The sequence below is a fragment of the Pseudopodoces humilis genome, chromosome 3, assembly GCF_049639895.1.
Source record: "Pseudopodoces humilis isolate 2021_Gansu_Grassland_sample_001 chromosome 3, ASM4963989v1, whole genome shotgun sequence".
NCBI lineage: Eukaryota > Metazoa > Chordata > Aves > Passeriformes > Paridae > Pseudopodoces > Pseudopodoces humilis.
The window spans coordinates 59,586,843-59,609,535 of record NC_142202.1 but is presented as its reverse complement, the minus strand read 5'-3'; positions in this window follow the sequence as shown (position 1 = coordinate 59,609,535).

Here is a 22,693-nt window from a genome sequence, read left to right as displayed (position 1 = left end):
AATAGAAGAGTGATAGGAGGAAATTGCATTGGCTTCCTCACAGCAGAATTTTTGTTTAAGGAATTACAGGTGACGTCTGTGAAAATGTCTGACACTGCCGTTGTCACTGCTGCTTCCAGTTGCTCTGCAGTCCCTCAGAGGAGGACAGCACACTCCAAAACAGGAAGGTAGCTACACAGAGGGACTACATTTACAGCCAAAACAGGGAGACATTAGTCCTAAAGACACTTCTGTGACCATTCTTCACAGAATTATTAATTATTAATTGTTAGCAAGTGTTTGCAGGAGAAAAAGACTTTCTTTCTTGAAGGAGGAGGATGACATCAGTGACAGGAAGGGATTCACTGGCTTTTCCATGTGAACTCCTGCCATGTAAACTCAGCTTTTTAGTTTTCTTTTTTTTTTCTTTTTGGTGGAGATTTTTTTTGGGGGGAGACAAAGAAAAAGATAACTGATCCCAAAATTTTTTTGTATCATTTTGAGACAGAAACATAAAAAAATCAAATGTCGAAACTTTCAGACTGAAACAGAAGAAAGCAATCACACTGAGATACAGCCCATTAAGTCTTCTCTTCATCTTTCCACCTCTCTATTTGCTGTCCATTTTCTCACTTGCCTCATCCCAGGTGTATTCTTGCCTCATAGAGCAACAAAGTACAACTAAATAGTGATAAAAGGTCAGACTGGGGTGAAAAGAAATGGAGAAAAAGGAAAGATGAAGAGGAGGGGGGAAAAAATGGGCAGGAATTTGCTCTGTGTGTGTGTTCTACATCCTCTGAACTTAGATCTCCCCTTCTCCGAGGTGTATAAGTACACGAGGATCTTCCTGGGCCTTGGGGTGTAGGTCCTGCTACTGCTGTGCAGTGCCTGCCTCAAAGTATTCAAGTGCCATCTTTAACTGCAATTTGAGTTTTATCCCTCACTACCGTGCAGGAATTCAGAGCAGCACGTCTCAGCTTGGATGCTTAGATGCTTTGACCTAGATTCCAGGCAGTGGTTATAGATGGCTGGTTCCTATCTGTATATTCTTGTGACAGCACAAGAAACTAAAGCTGTCCCTCAGCTTTGGTAACCCCTTTCATGGCTGTATCATGCTGGTGTCCCACAGCCATGAGTAACAAATGCACCCAGGTCTCAGTTAATGGCAACATGCAGTGAAAACATATTGTCAGCTTTAAATGCCTGTAGCTGAATAGTAGGAGGGACATTTAGGTATGAAAGAATGACTGTTCTGTCAATGCTTTGGGGATGAGATATCTTAAAATAGATACAAGTAGCTTAAAATACCATATGGTATCTTACAGTGTTATGCTCTACTGTATTAAGATTCCTCCACCTAAGAATTTTTCTCTTCTTACTTTATTTGAATTTCCTGTTCCAATATGAGGATTTCACCATTTCCCTTTCTTTTCCCCTCTTTTTCTTTCCTCTATCTTTATGTACCTGCAGTAGAAGACAATGAGGAGGTGCCCTTCCAAAATCTCCTTACCAGAACCAAGAGCAACAGCAAAGCTAAAGATTAACAAGCAGCAGATGCAGAGAAGAAGGCAGATGGAGAATGAATGTAGCAGGAAGCAAATCCAAAAGATCTCTTCAGGGATCATTAACATACAGAAACCTATTAAAATTTCATAGAAAACCCCAAAAAGCAACAACAACCAAAAACCAAAAACAAACACAAAAACCCCAACAAGAACAAAAAAACCACACAACAAACAAAAAATAAAACAAAGACCCCAATAAAAATATGTCTGTGCCAAGGGAATAAAGACTCTGAATTAGCTATGAAAAAATTTTGTGACCCATTGAGGTTTCCAGTATTTCACTTAAAATACAGTATTAAGTAGCAGTTGTACTCATTAGAAAATGCAAGCAGAACTTGTGCCTAAACCCCTATGCTGCTAATCATAAACCATTCATATTGAATTCCCCTCTTTTCTGCTGCAGAATTGTACTGAAGATCAAATCAAATACTGGTTGGGAATGTGAAACATAAGTAACTCCAACACATACTGAAGAGGTTCTCTTGTCTCACAGCTCATCATCTCTGCTGCACTGAGGCAGAATTTTTAAATTTTATCATGACATGCAATTATAAGAGGGGTGCCACAGGTGTTGCAATCTAGCCACAAATGATGAGCAGGGGTCTCCTCTGGCTTTGAAGTCCATCAGTGGTGTCTCTCATTTACTCCTGCTCCAACCCCTCTGGTTTAGGAATTTGTCATGAGATCAGAGTTAAAGACATCTTTGTATGAAAACCTGCATGGATTTCATCTGAGCGAGAAGCGTAAAACTGATTATCACTTCACAGTCTTTGAAGATAGTGGGCTATATTGTTTTGCTTTTTTTGTCCCTTTATGACCATTATGTGTATGTCATAGATTTGAAAATACAGTCAGATTTGGCCTGAGTAAAAAATCATTTTGACATAAATAGGACTTTTTTCCCTTGAATCAGTGCCTCAGGATTGGCCTGACATTAGGATTTGTGGGATTCCAGATAGCACACTTACCTACCCTGCCCTCTTGACAGCTATTCATACAGTTTTCTCCTTCTGAAGGATCAGCAGTTTAACTTAGTAGGTCATGGGACTGGATTCTGCAAGATGAGCATAAGCCAAAGGGTATCAAAAAGAAATCAACCCAAACCCAAACAAACAAAAGAACCTGAATTTGAAAGCAGTCTCTATATCATCCAAACCAGTCACAAGTACAAAGCTTCTCTGGGATATTCTGAAACAGTGTACCTTTCTGTGGAAAAGTTATATATCCTTCTTGAACAAAGTCTATCATTCCTAGGCTTCAAACTGGGAACTGAGATGGCTGCAAAGTTTTCTTACTCTGAATTCAAAGGGAATATAACATTACACACATTTCAACTTCAGCTCTGACTGTGCCTTAAGAAACATTTTTAGGATTAAATATTATATAAGAAAACAATCCCTGTACCTGTCAGTGTAACACTATCCATGAGTGACGTGCTGCTGACTTCTTTCCCATGGGGAAGCAAATGCCTATTTATTTAGAGATCTGTTGTATGACTCAGTCAATAACTCCTATGTCTTGTTCCCTTGACTATTCATTAGTTCTAATTAGAAATAAAAGGCTGGAAGATCAAACTGGCTCTGCTCAGTTAGTTTATTGATTACAAAATTTTAGGCAGTAATCAATAAAGACATAAATCCCTTTCATCTCTAGAAACCTAAGGCACTTCACTGCTCCTAAGGGCCCCTGCTCTTTATAGCTATTCCATTCTTCAGACTCAGAGAACTCTATTCCAATGTGGTAAATATCCTCCACTTCTTATTACTGGGAGTAATTAAAGGTTGAAGCAGCCCAAGTGATGGTAAAATCACTTTATGGCAAGGACAGCAAAGCAGCACCTGACAGCATCTCCTGACTCGCTGTGGAGTGGCAAGGACAGCCTTGTGTGGGATGGGATCACCTCCTGGTCCCTGCACACAGGCTGGCCGAGGGAGCAGCAGGGTCACAGCTGTGACTCCTTTCTGGGGCACTGGGCTGTTTTGGGCAACTCACTCCAGGGCTCAGATTTGTCAGTGGCTGAGATTTGAGTGTTGCTGGCAGAATATTCCCCACTTTTGCCTCCCAGACAAGCTACTGGTTCAGTGAAAGCTTGACATAAAAAAAAAAGAAGTAATCCAGGAACCTGACCCACACTGCCAGTGTTTAGTCTAATGTGAGAGAAGGGGTTTCCTTCTGAACATATCCAGGGAATTCAGAGAAAATAGGGCTGGATTATTGAAGGCCCCGTTGAAGCCTGTATGAAAGACAAGTGTGAAAAATACACAGCATGGATATGTCAATCTCTTAATTCAAACAAAATGTTCAGCCAGATTCATGTTATACTGACAAGTCAGGAATTTAGGAGGGAAGAGGAAGTGCATCTATGAGTATGTCCCTTGTAGCTAATTTATCCAGCTAAAAATAACATTAATGATGATGTTGTTTTGTCTTGAAAGCCTGACTATCAGGAGATTTCAACTTCAAGTAATATGGAAATGGCATATTCAGAACCAGGAGTGATGGAAGAACAGTTCTCAACATGAAGCCTTATGTATTGCTGGATTAGCATTTGCTTAGATCAGAGTAATGAATTTTTATGCATTTTAAGTAAGTTGTCTTAGCTTTTAATGTTAGCCACCTAAAACATCAGAAAGGACATCAGACACGTAGTCCATGGGGGTGACCATAATCAACAAATTGTATTAGTATTGTATTTTATTGGTATTGTAACATCTGGCTTTGGTGGCTGAAAACGTATTTTTTAAATAGCACTTCATTAAAAACAGGAAGCCCTTCTACTCTCAGAGTAGACACTGCCCTTGACAGGAAATTATACCTTTTCAGACAGCAGGTAGAGCAAGAAGTACATATATGTTCTGGTGAGTAACTATAACAACAAGGAGGACAAAAAAAAACCCCTTAAGCCAGAAATAAATTGTCAGGGCAACAAATTAGTCTGCTTTGAGTTTGAGGCCTTGAACAGAGAGCAATGCAGATGGACATCTCCAGGCTGTTTTTTTTTTTTAACCAGGATTACCTTAGCTGGACTATGGAGTCTAAAACCAAGGAGCTGCAAGTTAGAAGATAGAAATCATAGATTTACAGAAATGTAGGCCCAAACTACCAAACCTTCTTCTTTCATCAGAGGTGTAAATTGCTTCCCAGTGACAAAATGTTATGAATTTGGACAGAGCATGTAATATTGAAATAAGTTTGTCTAGCTTGATGCACCTTTGTTAAAAAGGAAATCCCCACAGTGTTTTCCATATTGACTACTCCTTCACTGTAAGAAATCAGAAAAGAGGGCACTAAACTATGGCTGTTTATATGAGCATGATTTTAATCACCTTATCACTAAATCTATGAAAAATCTGAAGTATCTGCAGAAGTTCACATAATTTCAAGCAATCTTGTCCTAAGTTCATCAGATAGCTTTCAATGATGTCATGAAAGCATGTATGGGAAACCCATATTTGCTATTTTTCATTCTTCTTCAAAATATGTTCACTCCCCAAATACAAAGAAGTGCTCCAGGAGCAGGAGGTTTCAGGGAAAAAATATGCTGCTACTTCTGCCCTCTTTCCTCTGGCACAGACTTGACTTGGTCTCCACACACCTGTATTCTCTGTTTGGCGCCTTTGCCAGATGCACTTGCTGATTTACTGCTGCAAGACCAGCTGGGAGAATCTTGGTGGCATCAGGCAAATTGTGGCATCATCCCTTCTTTTTAATCAAGCTGACCAGATGCCATAACATAGAGAATTTAGATAGCCATTGTTTTACAGGGGCTGGCAAAGAGAGGACATGAAAAAAAGTGTCCTTAAAAAGCCACCAAGCAGACCCACTCTTTTCCTTCATCTCTTGAAGAGGAACCAGTGCCCTTCACCTGCCCAAACACTTTCTGATGGTGGTGGGAGCCTGGCTGGTTGATCTTCTCCACGTGGACAGGGGAAGGCTCCCTATGTGTGTGCTGTCCAGGGTGTGCCTGTGGAGGTGCTGGTAGCAGATCAGAACTAAGGGGGAGCACTCCCAGATGTCCAAGAGCCCTTCCAGTTGCCAAGGCTTGAGGCCATCGATCCCTTCAGTGTGCACAGGACATGTCTCGGACACGTGCATGCCTGCCCACCTGGTGATGGGACAGCTTGCTAGCCACCCTCACATCCCTCAGCTACATCAGCCCTCCCTGTCTGTGGCAGGGAGGGGAACAGGAGATGAAAGACAGAGACCGGTGGGCAAGACACACGTCCCTGATGTGCTCCAGGGACCATGTAGGTGGTCCTGGCTCAGCCCTCAGCAAATGCTCTGCCTGAGGGGGCACCCAGCTGGCAGAGAAAATTGTTGTTTCAAATGACCGGTCTTCTGAGATGGTTTATGGTGTCTGATTTTTGAATATTTACATGAAAAGACATGGGAATGGAAGGAAAACAAGGGAAAACATTTTAATGTCAAGGCTTTTTGACAACATAGATGTCATAAGGCCTTGCTGAGTTCTAAGCTCAGGATCAAGAAAATTATTGATTGCTCAAGTTTTCCTGCTAGAAGGAGCAGAACATTGCAGTGCACAGGGAGCCCTTCCCCACCTGCTGGCTTAGCAGGAGAGGGAACAACAACAACACAGCAACATAAATGCACTTCTGAAAAGGCTCTTAATTAAAAAAAAAAAAGAATTGTATATTTCATCCACATGACACCGACACATTCATATTACATGACACATACTTGGAATATTTACATGACTGATGAGCATAATTATCAACCAGGCTTTGACAAGAAAATGTATTTCAAGGGTTGGATTTTTTTGACATAGAGTTCTGTGCTGGAAATAATTAGTGTTGCCTGCTTTCCCCTTGTTCACAGTAGAATTTTTTCCCATATTACAAAGATTAGTCAGAGCTTATAAAAATCCTGTTCAGTTAAATCTAACTAGTAAAGAATGGTAGACCACATGTCAAATAAGAGGCAAAGAGAAAATCAAAATAAAAGCTGATTCATTTAAGTAATCATTTGAAAATCAATTCCGCATTTTGTTCTCAGTATGGAATAGTTCATAAGGAATATTGATTTTGATGACTACTTTTACTATTTTGGCTAGACTAGGAACTGTATTAAATGTTTACCATTGAATAGGGATGGCCAAACCAGCTTGGAAAAAAATGTGTTTTCTGTTCTGGGCATTCTCTGAATCCTTATTCATTTAGAGGATGAAACCCTGACTTGCCTCCAGCCTCAGAGTCTGAACTTCGGCATCCATGGGATCTTCTGGTTTAGTTCTCATATAAACTAGATCCACCCCTCTTCTTGCATGGTGGCCTTTTCACCAGGGTGTGCTATGCTACAGGAGAGGCAGATCCACTGTCTGTCATCTGCAGGGTGGTTGTCCTACTCATAGATGTAAGGATCCGCCAGTGAATTCCATGCAATGTCTTCTCAGAGGAAAACCCAAGATCTACTGCTGAAGTTGGCATCAGCCTAGACTGATCTTTGTCTTTTCCCTGATGCACAACTCTTCCAACTTTCTGAAATTCACTGGTGGATCCTTACATCTGTGAGTAGGACAACCAAGTAAATGAAGCCAGGCCCAACCTGTGAGCAAAGGAAGTAACTTGGCTCACTCTTGGAAGTAACTCAGGTTCACTCTTCCCCATGCAGGGCTCATGCCCAGCCCAAATTCAAGTCTCCAAGCTCTTCCTGCTCCTGAGGGGAGCAAATGAACCCATGTATACGTTTCTCTGAGCATCTCTTAATTCTCTAAAGCTGACTGGAATAAAATCCTGCCTCAGGTCAATAATAACCACAGCAATTTTTAATCTTTCAGGATTGCTTCTGCTTTTAAAGCAAACTGTAATGTAACAGGGAATTGTGGTATCGCAGGACAATTGGGCTGGAAGGGCTGCAGGAGGTCTTTGGTCCAGCCTTTCTGAGCAACCTGCATGACCGCCCTCATGGTGAAAACTGTTTTCAGCACATGCCCATTTTCTCTCAAACCTCATCACTCAGATTGTCTTCAGCTTGAGCAGAAGGTAGATGCTCCTGTCTGCCTTCATACAGGATTTTTACCAAATCCAAATTAAGGACATGACAGGAACACCTATTGTTATTGTTTCTTCTGGTACGAACCAAGGTGCAGCATGGCAGATAGAAGCTGGAGAATGGCCAGTTCTTTCTCCAGCACAGGTCAGGAACAAGGCTGATCAGGTTGGGTGCCTCAGTACATGTGAACTCACCCTTTGGACCCTTCAGAGTCCACCAGCTTAGACATAGGTCCTGAAAAGCCATAGAGATGAGAAAAGTCTGTGTTGGTGCCTGAGTGGGAGAGATATTTCAGAGCAATGCTGCACCCAAACAGAAAATCAGCAGGTCCACTTCTGGAGAGATACCAAGTCCATTCACCAGGCACATATTGTTTCTTTCCTGGGGACTGACAGTAAAATGTTGGTAGGCAGAAACCTTGTATATTGTCAACTCGTCCTTGTCAGGTGAGAAGATAAATGAAGTAAACACAATAAAATCTGACTTGGCCCAGGCGCAGGGGTTAACAGTCTTGGCAAAACATTCAGTAAGCAGTGGTGGCATAAAAGATAGAATAACTGTTGACCTAAATCACTTCTGAAGTGAGACACCTAGTTCATCAGCAATATGAGCCATAACTTCAGGAGAAGGGAAGAGCACCATCTACTGAATGACAAAGGCAGTTATTGCTTTTCTTACTCTCATGGAATCATTGGAAGACCTCTAAGACCATTGAGACCAACAGTTACACCGTTAATCCAGCGCTGCCAAGCCCACCGCTAAACCATGTCTCCAAATGCCACATCCATTCTTCTCTTAAATACTGCCAGGGATGGTGACTCAGCCTTCCTGGGCAGCCTTTTCCAATGTCTGACAGCCCTTTCAATGAAGACATTTTTCCTTATATGCAATCAAAGCCTCCCCCGGTGCAATTTGATACCATTTCCTCCTGTCCTGTCTCTTGTCACCTGGGAGAAGGGGCTGACCCCCACCACATTATACCCTCCTTTCAGGCAGTTGTAGAGAATGATAAGATATCCCCCGAGATCCTTTTCTCTATGCTAAACAACCGCAGCTCCCTCAGCCACTCCTCATCAGACTAGAGCTCCAGACTTTTTACCAGACCCTTTGCCCTTCTCTGGGCTCACTCCAGCACCTGTCTTGTATTGAGGGGCACAAAACTGGACACTTTCAGTAGTGGGTGCTCATTCACAGACAAACCAGCAGGTACTGGAGACTGTATGGGGAAGTTACTTAACCTGTAATAACAATCGGCTGGATCATACCAGGGAGAAGAAGGGGTTACATTCCTCTCAAATGCTTAAGACATTCCTAGAACTCTGACATTCACAGTAGCCATAATGTCTGAATCCTGTCTTCACTCTGCTTTTACCAAAATCACAAAACATTCTGTGTTGGAAGGGACCCAGAAGGATTATCAAGGCCAACTCTTAAGTGAACGGCCCAAACAGGGATCCAGCCTGGTGTTATTAGCACCATGCTCTAACCAACTGAGCTAATCTCTAGCTAACCTAACTCATTATACTTTTAAAATAGTTTAAAATAAGAAAAGGCCAAAAGGGGATTTAGTTAAAGATTAATCAATAATACTATTAATGTAATGGATTGTGAGTCAGCCAAGAAATCACTCACTTGGGTTGACCTTTCCAACTATTGTAGTAGTGTGCTCTTCCACCTATCATCAGTCCTTTGCTCTCCACTGAAAGATGTTCTTAGAATAAAATAAGCCTCAGATTTATATTTCTAGACTTTTTTTTTGATCATGAGTTTATGTTATTTCATAGTTTGGCTTTTTAAAGCACTTGCTAAATTTGCTTGTAATATGAAGCTCCAGTAATCCACCATCCTCCCACACTGCAGTCTGTTCTAGCCTACACCACATAAAGACTTCTTTGCTGTCACGGGGTGGGAACTGAAGTATCTAAAATAGATTAAAGAGGAAAAGAAGAGCTACAAAGAAAAATGGGACGACACTCGTGAGTTCTGTTCTGTACACAGCACAAACTGCATGTTCACATCACCATGTCTTTTGAAAACATTGGCCCTTTACAAGGAGATTCAGGATAATCTCACAATTTTGATTCAATTTTTGGAAGATATAACCTTTTTAAAGATTATCTTCCAAACTCTGGTCAGCTCAACAAGCATGGTATTACCAGCTCTGGAAAAAAGAATAACAGGTCTCAAACTAGAGATGCAGCCATTGTATTTAAAAAATCTGGGCTGTGTGTTTTACTTGCACAGTGTAAAGTACTGATCTCCACAACACAATCATTGCTAAAGACAGCACAATCACATAAAAAGCCCCACCTGCATGCTTCCTTAGCTTCTGGTATTTCACTAAACATTTTTGCAAAATTATATTGTGACATCTGATTCACTTACTCCATGATCCAAATTAAATCAATACATGACATGGTAATATAATTTTTCTTCTTTTACTTGGAAGCAATCTTTAAACTACACTAAAGACTTGCCAGAAAGATGTTTTTGTTAGATTTGCAAATATAAGACAAAGCAGGAATGAAGAGTAGGATCATATCAATGGTCTACCTTTCAGAAATATAATTAATGTAATTTTTTAAGAAGTACAGAAACTTTCAGGTTAAGCTTTATAGGCAAATCAGGAACAAAGCCTGATGTGCTGGTCTGTTCAATGATGTACTGTAAATTCATTTCCCATTTCAAAAAGATTGCCACAAAATCAGAATACAAGTCTGACCAGAGATCAAAAGAAACTTCAAACCATCAAAATTTAGAAAAAACATTAATCAAAAAAACCCATAAGATTATCAGTGATTTTTTTGTTTTCAACAAAGTATTCCAATTTTATTTTGTATAGCAAGTATGCAACATTTTAAAAACAATACCAAATCCTCATTCTGAAAGGGAAAGAAAAAATATGGTGAATCATGTCTATTTTTTCTGTTGAAATCAATGCAGTGCAAAATACTTTCAAGGCTTCTGACAGAGAAGCAAAGTTCCTCAGAGCCATCTGACTGCAATTGCCTCTGATCTCCCTGCTCATGTCCTGCTGGGTAAGATGTGCCTCACACACAGCAATTCTACTGTCAAGCTGACAGCAAACATACACTGACTGTTGGGGAAGGTCTTTGTGTGGACTCAATGCAGTGATACACAAAACCTGTCCTTACCTACAAACTGCTGCCAATGGCTCTAGAGTCACATTTTTCTCTATATTGGACTGACACAATCTCACATGGCACTCTGTCTGTGGGATCTCTGGACACAGCAAAGCCCTGCAGCTGTAGGTGCCTTTGGGAGCTTGGACCATCTGGTGTTTCTGGCTCCCAGCTTAGCACATACCATTCTACTTTTGAACGACTGAAGTGTCAGGTCAGGGTTCTGAATCCCTTGAAAAGAAATTGAGTGATTCTTGTGGACTATGATCTGCAGAATGCCATGATGCACATGTCGACACCTCTTCTGGCATGGCCTTCTGAAAAACTGATGAACTGCATTAAGACCAGCAGTTGTCCAAGTATCTAATGTTGCAGTTTGGTGTTTTTCAGTAACAATATGTGGAGGCAGAAGAATGTATAACCTATGCTTTGTAACCTATGATGCTGGAAGAGCACTGCATTCTTCCTGTGGTAAGGCCTCTGAGTCACTTTGCATTTAACCATTTCATTAACTGCACTGAACTCTGGCTGGTGTCACTGGTGACACTCGTGGCTAGAAATGACAGCCAGCTCCCAATGTGGGACTTGGCAACTAGCTCAGTTCCACCTCTGAGAGGGTAATGGCCCATGGCCTTGATGGTTTCACTCAGAGAACAGAGACAAATGTTTGTGGTATTCTGGTTTCCCCAACATGGGAAAGGAGGGTGATAAACTTGCTCTTATTGGAGCTGACCTTTCTGTGTAGGTATCTACACCAATTTTCTTCACTTGTGGAAATCTAAGCAGATGTCTTCCCAGAAAACTCAGCTGCTTCTGTATCTTCCAGATACCTGTAAGGTGGTCACATACCCTCCACCCTCACAGGAAACTTCAGGTGAGTAGAAATCCTGACTCTGCGACTGGATAGAGGCAGCAACCCTAGCACAGGGAGAGCTGAAACACCCTGGTCTACAAAAGGCTAAGAATAGGAAAGAACTCTACAAGTTTAAGAGAATATATAGAGAAAAAGAGCCAACTTCAATTTAACAAGTGAAAAAGTATACACAAGAAAACAATTTCCCAAGTACAGAGTAGGGGACAATGGTTAGCGGGTGCCCTGCAGAAAACACAACATCCTATAGTTGATCACAGCCTGAAAGCAAGTTAAAAAACTATCATCATCCTTAGGAAAAAAAAAAGGAACTTCATTCCAGAATGCAAAAAAAGGAGTATCTATTACCTATAGTAACACATAATTCCTTTGGTTTACTCAGTACTGGTGAGACCTGACTGTAGAAACAATCCTGATTTTGGTACTTCAGGGAAGCAACTGATCAATGGAAGAAAGTCAGCCAAAAAGCAACAAGAATTACCAACAGTCTAGAAAGCACGAGCTACAAAGAAAGTTGGAAGCAATGCAAATTGTTTGTCCTAGATAATAAAAGAAGCAGAAATGATCTGACACAAGTCATGCTAAGAGAAAGGCAGTAATTTGCTCGCAACATTCACTACAGGGAAGGCAAGTAGTAAGCTGTCTCAAGGAGACAAAAGATCAACATTAGAATATCAAAGGAGAATGGTGAAGCTCTGAAATTTATACCTTAATATTTCTCACTCATATCTATACTGTGTGCCCTTATTTACAGGCACAGAAGGTCTCTGTTGAAATTTTTTCTGCAAGATTACTTCCCGTCCATTCTACTGGCAGGTGCACTGAGAGATTGATCATGAAGCTAAAGCAAATGGTCATCTGTTTCAGAGGAGTTAGTGCTGCCCTTCACCATGTTACAGGGTGAAGCTACATCACAGCAAAAAACCTTACAGGAAGATGTTCTTCTTACTGCACACTGCCAGTGCAGATTCTGTTACACATGCATCCAAAGACCAGCCAGGCACAGACACATATGGCACCTAACTGCTAAATGTTGCCACTCTTCTTAAAGGTGATTGCCAGAAACAAGTCAGTGAAGTGAATAAATTGGTTGCTCTGTAAAGAAAATTAACACCTTTGGAACCAAAGTCTGGAAAATGAGGGAATGCCTTCACCATTTTATCTCTGTGGAAGAGGCAGAAATTAGTCTATGCGGATAGAAGTGTATACTGGATGAGAAAAGACATAGTAAGAGGGTCTATTACCCTCTATTACCACTAAGAGGATGGTAATTGATAGGTACAACAGATACTTTGCTTTAGCATCTTCCCCTTGTGACATGGTCAGAATCAAAAAAAACATATAGAAATATGTGGGAAACAGTAAAAGTAAGAAGACTTTCAGAAGCTGTGAAAATGGGCCTCAGAAAAGAAAAAGCAGAGAACTTAGAGCTAGCTTCAGGTGCAAGGCCTGAAAGTAAAGAAGACACAATAACACAACATGCAAGGACACGAAACAATAGCTGAGTTTTTAGGCTTGGCTAAGATAGACCTTAAGGCTGCAGAAAAACATGCTTTCCAAGAGAGTAGAAGGTTTTACGCTTAATAATGTATTGTTAATAGAAAGCAAACAAGCCAGCATTGTCTGAAGCAGGTGTACATATGCTTTTACTGACTGGCTAGAACAATTGTCTGTAAGCTTTAGCAATATGCTGTTGGCTGAAAAACACATAAAATGTTCTGTAACAAAGAGATCTTTGGCTGCTCGTGGTAGACGTGAGCTTGTGCCATCTCCTGTATCTGTAGCTGAGAACGGTGCCCAAATTAAAAGCTCATGACGTGTCACCCGGCAGTCCCGTCCTGTTTGTGAGAAAATTAACCTCCAGCACTTCAAAATGAGATCATGTACAACTGAAGTTGGTAGTTCAGTTACCCAGGAACTTGACATTAATCGTTTTCTCGTGCTGTCTTGAGAGCTATCTTTTGTTGTTCATGAAACACATCATTATGGGTGAGCTGGATGTTACTATTCAGTGTAGAATACTGCTCTAAAGTACCAATTTCTTCTTGTGTTTCATTGAGTGTAAAACTCCAGCTGTTTTTTAAGAACAAAAGTCTTAATGAAATTGAAGGATTTGCTCCTTTAAATGTACATTGACATGAGTGAGAGTCTTTTGCACCTTCCATAGTATGACCCTTAGCAGGTCTTCAGTTTCCTTTCTGCCAGTCTCCCTAACTAAGGTGTTGAATCCTAAAATATGGATCCAAAAAGCCATTATAGAACAGGCTTTGAACAGCAACTCTTTCACACAAACCATTAACAGACATGGATGATTGAATAGCAATCTTCACCCAGAGGCAGAAGCATCAAAGCTGCAAGAGAACTTGTGACCTCTGAACAAGTCACCACCAAATGATTAGACAAATATTCCCTCTTTCCTTCTATATCAGGAGCATTACCTCCTGATGGAATAATGATCCTAATTGTGATAGCAGCTGTGACAATTTCGGAAAATGGAGGTCACAATGCATCATTGCTAATTCCACTGCAGTGTCTGTACTCTCAGTTGGAGGTTTCCCTTCATTTCAGAAGCTGAGCATCACCCAGTGAATAATTACAGCTTTACTACTATTCGCTACACAGTGAAATGATTTAAACTGAAATCTCTGTGATCTTTGTTTCATTTCAGGCTTTTGAACAAATGTCATCTGAAAGGGCTAGGCAAAAATCCTGGTTACCAAAGGTAGCATTTGAATGAAGCAAAATGTCATTGTATATACAGAGGAGCTCATTCAGATTGTCAGCTAACTACGTTTTAAATAACGTCCTCAGAGCACTTAGAGTCAAGTTGTGTTTTGAAAATTCCCTTTGCTATTCTATCAAATGAATTTTACATCTTGGAAATGAGTCAGATTTCTACTTATCTGGAAATAATGTGGCAGAGGTCAACATACTTGAATTAATGTATGAGATTTCCACTTCTTGCCTCTGACCTCTGACGCCCTTTTCAGTTCCTTTTGGTGCACCTGCCCAATCAGATTATTTTTAGTCACTGGGTTTTTGTCCAAGCATCAGCCTGGCTGGATCTGAGCTGTCCCTGCAGGTGTCTCTGTGGGCTTCTGGGAAGGGCCAGGCTACTTGTTTTTTTCACAGCTGCACAGACTAATGAAGAACATGTTCCTTTGGCTCATACAGTCTGTCGTAAGAGCTTTTTGACCCCACTCTTCACCTCCAAGATTTCTGCTGAGAAATACATGCTTCCTCTCTTCCATTCTCAGTGATCATCACTATTTTTGGAAACAGCCCTGGAGAAGAAGCTCAGATCTCCATGCTGTGTGCTGCAACAGGGCAATGCAGCCCACATAAAATGGTGCTGTTGTTGGGCAAGGGAAATGTCCACCTCCAGAATATACCATTTTGAACTGTCATCCAATTGGATGCATTCTCAGACAAAACCACTGGACCTGAAAACTCTGGGGAACCTTGAGGACTGCAGGATGTCGAGGGTTAGGCGTCCTTTTTTTTGTTTGTTTTTTGTTTTGTTGTTCTGGCCTGCCCGTGGAATTTTTACCCATTAGCTGCGGAGACAACCTGACTGTGGATATTTAGTGGGTGCTCTACAAAGGACAAAGAGTGGCCGGGGCCCAGGGGGGGAAGGGGGCAGGAAAGGAGGGTGGGGACAGTTTTTGGCTGGCTTTCTTTGGCTTCGGGAAAAGACATTCGTTTGCTGGGTCGCGGAGCTGCTGCGGTGGAGAGAAGGGAATTTCACCATCACCCAGACGGAGCTGCTGCTTCTTCTCCTTCTCCCCTTTTTGTTGGTGGCCTCGCACCCCCTGTCCTGCCGGGACGTGTGGCAGTGCCAGGCACCGCCGCGGAGCTGCTGATACACCTCATCCACCAGCCCAGGATCTCAGCTCATCCCTGCTGATACACCTCATCCACCAGCCCAGGATCTCAGCTCATCCCTGCTGATACACCTCAGCCACCGGCCCAGGATCTCAGCTCATCCCTGCTGATACACCTCATCCACCGGCCCAGGATCTCAGCTTGTCCCTGCTGTTTCCAGCCGACTGTTCCTCGGAGCCCTGCAGGAGCACCGGGACTGACTGCCCGAGGGGTTTGTGAAACAAAACCTCTCCTCCATCCCGTCTCAGCTGAGAAAGCTGTCCTGGGGTCCCTGGTTCTGTTTTCTTGTTATTGCTGTAGTTATTGTTTGTTTGTTTGCCTGGTTATACTAGTAAAGAATTGTTATTCCTATCCCCAGATCTCTGCCTGAAAGCCCCCTTGATTTCAAATTTATAATAATTCGGAGGGAGGGGGTCTACATTCTTTCATCCCAAGGGGGGCTCCTGCTCTCCCTAGCAGACACCTGTCTTCTAGAACCGAGACACAGGATAATAAAATTAATTAGACACTTAGACATTAGCTTGTACTTCAACTAAATCCCTCTGGTCTTGACTCCTCTCTCTCTTACCACTACACTTGATTCCTTGTCCATCAATACATAAGATCTGATGATGGGATCACTGTTCACACAACCAGCCACAGATTTACTTGTGTCACATCTGTGGACTCTTCTCTTGAGCAGGAACAAAAAATTATCCCAATGAACTCTGAGTAGATTGAAGCTCAAAAGTGTAGCCCATACTAATGTGACTCCACACACCCCTCTCCTTGCCTGTAAAATGCCTGTGAGTGGCATCCTTGCTACACTGAGAGTAGCCCAAACTCTCTCTAACTGTACTTGAAGCAGATCATCCCAGGAATTTTTTTGTACCTAGGAAATTACAATCCAAGAGCCAGAAAAGGTGCTTCAGAAAGTGAGAAGGCTCATTGTGGCTGCAGTCAGAAACAGGGATATGGGATGTTTGAGCTGTAGCCAAGGGGTGAAAACATGCTTTGTTTGGGCAGGGAATATGGGCTGCAGGGTGGGGAAGACAGGCACTCTTGCTTGAAGAATCAAACAGTCCTGTGACATGTAGATAGATACACCTGCTGCTGTTCTTGGAGCTGTGCCTAGGTTTTGGCCTTTTGGAAAGGTGGATCCGATTGGGAAAAGAAAGTAGCCAACAGCTGAGGAGGAGGGAAAGGGAAGGGAATGAGGAGTGTCTTTTCCACCATTTCCCCACTGCTGTTTTTGAGCTGTACAAATGAATTTATCATTAATGTAGTGGTCCTCCACAGAAGTCCCTGGCCTTATCTATAGCAGAAATGTCTGTGTTGCAGATTTCAGGGGTCTCTGGCTGAGCAACAGTTTCACAGACATAAAGAAGAGAACAGGCTGTAATATTTAAAACTAAATGCACTGACATTTCCATGAAGCGTGGTCATGGAGTTAATGACCAGCCAACATAAAAAGGCTTAAAAATGTCACTAAATCAAAACAGAACAGCAAAACAGGATGTTTGTTGGGTATTTGCATTGCATAAAAGTCTGGGTTCTCTTATCATAACACTGATTTGTATCTCTAATTTAAATCAGAAAAACACAATCATAAAATAACTTATTTTGGAAGTAATTTGTTCCTAATTTCCACTCAGAGAAGAGCTATCTTTAAAGCTAGAGCAGATATCTCAGGGTTGCATCCATCTGAGTTTCAGTACCTCTGAGCATGCACAGCCTCATTGGCATCTGTTCCATAACCTGACCAAACTTGTTGTGAAACTTCTTTCTCCCTATGTTCAATTATAATTTTCCGTGTTGCATCTTATGTTTTTGGCTCCTGTCTTCTCAGTGTACACCTCTAAGGGGAGTATGGCTGTGAGGTTCCTAACAGTACCCCTAAGGTGGCTGGTTGAAGGACACATCTCCCTCCAAAACATCTCTTCTCCTGGCTGAACAAGCCCATCTCTCTCAGCCTCTCCTTCTATGCCACATGCCCATGTATTCCTGACTCAAACAAAAAATATATATTCCTGTTCCAAACCAAGAACACGTATGAAGGTCATGTGTGAGAGCATCTCTCTGTGGTGTGAGCACAGAGGCAATATCAATAAGGTACTAAAAATGTCAACAAAGGCAGAACAGAAAAAGAAGAATGGCTTCAGTGTATTCATCCTTGTTGAGGACCCTGATCACTGCCACTACTCCCCTGCAGCAGGTAAATTGCCACTTACCCTATTTTGTACTATATGTTGGCAATTTGTATGGGAACTTATATTTTTAATCCACATTTTGGTTAAATAAATTATAATTTTAATTCTAATTTAATTCTGAAATTCCTTTAGAAGCCTTACCAAGAATAACACTCCATTTAACATGTATCAAACACAACCATCTAAAAATAGTCCTTATTAAATTTACAGGTACTTCAGTCAGCTGCAGGACCTCAGTCTGTAGAAGAGTTTTGTCTCTGTGCAAAAAGGAAACTAATGCTTTTGTTTCACATCAATACCTTACTTATGGCCATATCCACAGTCCACTGAAACCAAAAGCCTGAGGGTTGCTGGGTGTGGTGGTCTCTGCATTGGGCCTCCAGCTATTAAAGTCTGAGTAATCTGTTGGAAGAATGAACATCTGAGCCCTCTGAATGCTGCTTTAATCAAGTCTTTTAATAATCAAACCATCATATTTACCACTACTTTCTAATTTCCACTTGACATCTGCACTTCTCATCACCATGACAACATAGCAGTGTGACCTATCATAGACTCTTCTAAAAATTTAGAACAAAGTATTTTACCAGCTTGCTAATGTTGGTCTAAACCTTTCTAAACAAAGGGAACAGCAAGGCTTCTGTTTGCCAAAAAGTGCAAACGCACAGGGCTTCCAGGGTTCCTGGTAACCAGAAGTCTGCAACACTTCCAGAAAAAAATGTTAATCAATATGAATACTCTCCTGTTCAGGCAGAGAAGCGATGGCATTTCTTTTTCTTTCACTCTCTAAAATCATTGATTTTAGTATTTGAGATTGAGAGGTTTAGTATAAAAAATATTAAGAAACTACTACATTTTGGAAAATATCCATCATTTTAAAAGATGAGCTTGCAGTGAAATGATTAATGGATTTTAAATATGATTTACCTAAAATTATGCAAGATTTAAAGACTGTGAAATAGAATATTTTCTTCCCTGAAGCTCTGTGTGCTGTGTAGTATAATCTAAAAAAAATATTCTTTTTATTTATCTAGTGATTTATATAATAACCAGAGTCAATTCCGAACAAGGAGACTGATTCCATAGATGGATTAATTGCCTGTTAAAATGTATATGGTCTTCAAAACCTTGATCACTACAACCTTCCAAGCATCACCCATTCCTGGGTTTTGACACTGCCTCTAACAAGCTCCTTGGATTCCTGCCTGGGGAATCAAAGCCCCCTTCCCAGGCAGATTGCTTCCCTCCTTGTTCCTGCTTTGGCACCTGCTGGGGTTTGTATAATCCCTCTGTCACATCTGATGAAAAAGAGCAATTGCAGAGTCGGGATCCTGTCCTATTTTCTGCCTTAATCACTTATTAGAAGTCTCACCTGAGAGGGGAAGAACAAGGTTATTCTCTTGTTGTTTGCATCGTGTTAGACCCACATCTCCTATGTAGCTGTGGATAACAGTTGTGAGATGCTCTGTGGTTTACCAGAGAGCTCCTCAAGCCTTCTGCTTTGAGCTACACCATTTTGCATGGAGAGAGGAACTGCAAATATCACTCATTAGCTATTTCCACCTGGGTTCTTACACAGAGCTATTATTAAAAGCTTGATGATGCTGCTTTCCAAAAGTCCCCATGAGGGCCACTTGAACCTGAATTTTGGATCAGATATGAAAACCTCAAGAACTTCAGGGAAGGTTAGACCTAAAACATTCCTTCAACATCCTTGAATCATCAGCCTTAGCAATACCAAGTTATGGAAAACCTCAGAGGGAGGGGAAAGGTCTTAACATTTAATCTGGCAATTCACAGAATCACAGTAAAATTTAGGGTAGAGGCCACCCAGTCCAAGCTCCTAAACTAAGTTTATCTACATGTCATGCAACTGCAACACCTGCACTGAGAACAAGATCCTAAGGCAAACTCAACCTATGCAGTGAAGTCTGGAGGTTTCCCAGTGGCTTCCATACTTACATGGACCAGACATCCAGTTCAGCTGTGTGGGTCCAGAGCTGAAGCATTGAACAGATACTTGAATTGTCTGTCATTCTAGCATCAGCAGTGCTGCTCCAAGGCCCCACCGGGGAGTCCACATGAATCCTGTTTGCCATGGTACTCTACTACCTTTGAAAACCAAGCCTACACAGGTCCTAAAAAGACCTCTGCCTGGACTCACCTGCAAATATCCTTGAAATCAGTATTAAAGTATTAAACTTAGGTCAAAGGTTGGACTTGATGATCTTGCAGTTCTTTTCCGACCTTAGAGTCTATGATTCTATATTAGCGAGTAAAAAAATGTATTTCTATTGAAGATCAATTGGAAAATAGTTGAGCTAGCCAACCTTTTATTTCCAGCTGCTGTTTGGTAAAGAAATGCAAAATCAAGAATGGGTTCCACAGATGTGAGCCTCCATCTACATTTTGTTGTTCCCATTTTTATCTCATTTTTGTTTTGTATTGTATCCTCAAGAAATGTAATATCTGGGTGCTGAGATTTCAACACGTCTGGATTCACATAGTATGGTAGTTAATATACAGAAATTTTGGCTTCTTAAATCTGGACCTAGTGCTGGGCTCAAATCCCACTTCTGCTCAGATGGGCCTTTCTGCAGAGGTTAACCCCGTGTGCACAGGAGTGGAACACCATCACACAGGTGGATACAGAGGGAGAAGAGCAGGCACAGCTTTTCTGTGCCTGTCTCAGTGGCTGCCGTGCTTTCCTGTGGGTGGAGCAAGGTATGACAGCAACTAGATTAAAAGTCATGATTCCCTTAAAATAACATTTTTGAGAGAGACAGGGTACCTGTAACAAACAGAGGAGAAAAGTGGGTAGAAATGAGTAATGTCACAGTCTGGCTACCCACAGCAAGGAACTCTGCCTGATATTAGGAAGCAGTACAGATCTGTAGGAGTCGAGTGCAGTGTACTTCTTTAAGAGCCTAGGAAGAAGACAAGGCTCAAGGAAGATGTTCTCACTGTCTGCCACTGCCTGATCTGAGAAGACAGAAGACATAAAAAATTCCTGTTAGATGTCAGTAAAAACTCTTTTGGCATGAGGGTGGTCCAATACTAGAACAGAGCCCAGGGATGCTGGAGAACCTCCATCCTTGGATGACCTGACTGGACACAAACCTTGGAAAAGGTAATCTGACTAGACTTCAAGCACAAGGTCAGAGTAGAAGGGATCTTAGGAGATCCCTTTCCACCTAAATTATTTCTGAATCTGTGTTTAAAGACACACAGCATCTGTCAGGGATAAACCTTCATTCTTTGGTCACAAATTGCTTTGATCTGGTCTAGCCAATATCCCTGCCCATGGCAGGGGAGTTGAAAAGGTGATCTTCAAGGTCCTGTCCAATCCAAACCATTCTAGGATTCTATGATGTCTTGATGTGTTGAACACACAAGTCACTTTCAGTGTCCACACATACAAATGGACAATCTAGACGAGGTCATGTTTTATTTTCTTTGAATATGTTCTGTGGTCTCAATCAAAATTAAAAAAAAAAATCTGAACTTCTGCAGATAACAGTGGAATATTGGTCAAGACTATTTGAGGGTTAAAAAACTAAAATTAGATTCCAAGTCTTGATTTCCAAGATCTAGACCTGGACAGCCTGATAGAGACCTCAGTAATTCCAAAACATGACTTTATCATAGTTTCCAATGGCTTTTTGTCTGAAGAATTTCTGGAGGTAATTTCTACACAGATATACCAAATTTGTTATTGGAACATTAATACATTATGGATGAACTCCTGGGTATATTCCAATGCCCACTGCCATTTACTTGCAGAGGCATAGGATTTTGCCTCTTTTGCATGTTACTTGTAGGTTCTTATTGGAAGTCTACAGAAAATAAATTATACTGAATATGATTAAATAGTCACACTTTTGAAGTCTGCTCATTGTCCATATGGGCATGCTGCAAAAATCTGATACAGAAGTAGACATCAGTTCAGAGAGGGCTGATATTCATTTCTCCCACAGCCTGTACCATGATAAAACCTTTGCCCCTGAAAGCTTGTGGTTCCTGGTGGTCTCTCTTCAAGCTTATGAGCTGTGCCTGAGCTGATGCAGACACACAAAGCTTCATGTTCTCATCTGTTCCCATTCTAAATTAATAAAGCCTTAATTATACCAGCAGAGGAACAGAAACTATTTTTGAACAAATTAAAATACTCCATCATGTGCTTTGTGCTTTTTTCTAAGCAATTGGGTTTTTTTCCCCTCCTCATTAATGCTTTTCACTGACGATGCTAATGACTCACTCAGCAACCATGCCATTGCTTTTAGTTAATCAGTGCATTAGCAGTCACTGCCTGTGTCAAAAGGAAACCAACCTCCCTGCCTCCCATTGAGTACAATTCACACTGTGAATGTTAAGAGGTGAAAACATACGCAACAAAAGGTGTGTTTTAAGGTAGCTTTTACCAGATACTTTTCTGTTGCAATTATCACACCAAACTCATCCTGAACTATTAATATTTGTTCTCAGTAAGAATATATTCCTCATATTTCTGCATTTTCTTCTAAGCTGTAGGGAGAAACGTTTACACAAATAGAAAGGAGCCAATCCCTCTATAAAATGGAAACAAAAAGTTTTCGGCTGAATAATTTATCTAAAGATTATTTAACGCATGCAAGGAAACAGGTAGCAGCAGAAACTTTTGAAGAATTATGAATTTACATGTCAGCATTGTCAAATTTTGACAGCTGGAACTAGGGATAGAGAACTTCACATAATCAGAGAACCGTAGAACTACAGAATGACTAGGTTGGAAGAGACTTCCAAGACCGTTGAGTCCAACCCAGCCCTAACACCTCAACTAAACCATGGCAGTGAGTGCCACATCCAATCTTTTTTTAATCACATCCAGGAATGGTGACTCCACCACCTCCCTGGCCAGACCATTCCAGTACTTTATCACCCTTTCCCTAAAAACTTTTTCCTAATATCCAACCTCTATTTCCCTTGGCACAGCTTAACACTGTGTCCTCTTGTTCTGTCAGTTCCTGCCTGGAGAAAGAGACCGACCCCACCTGACCACAGCCACCTTTCAGG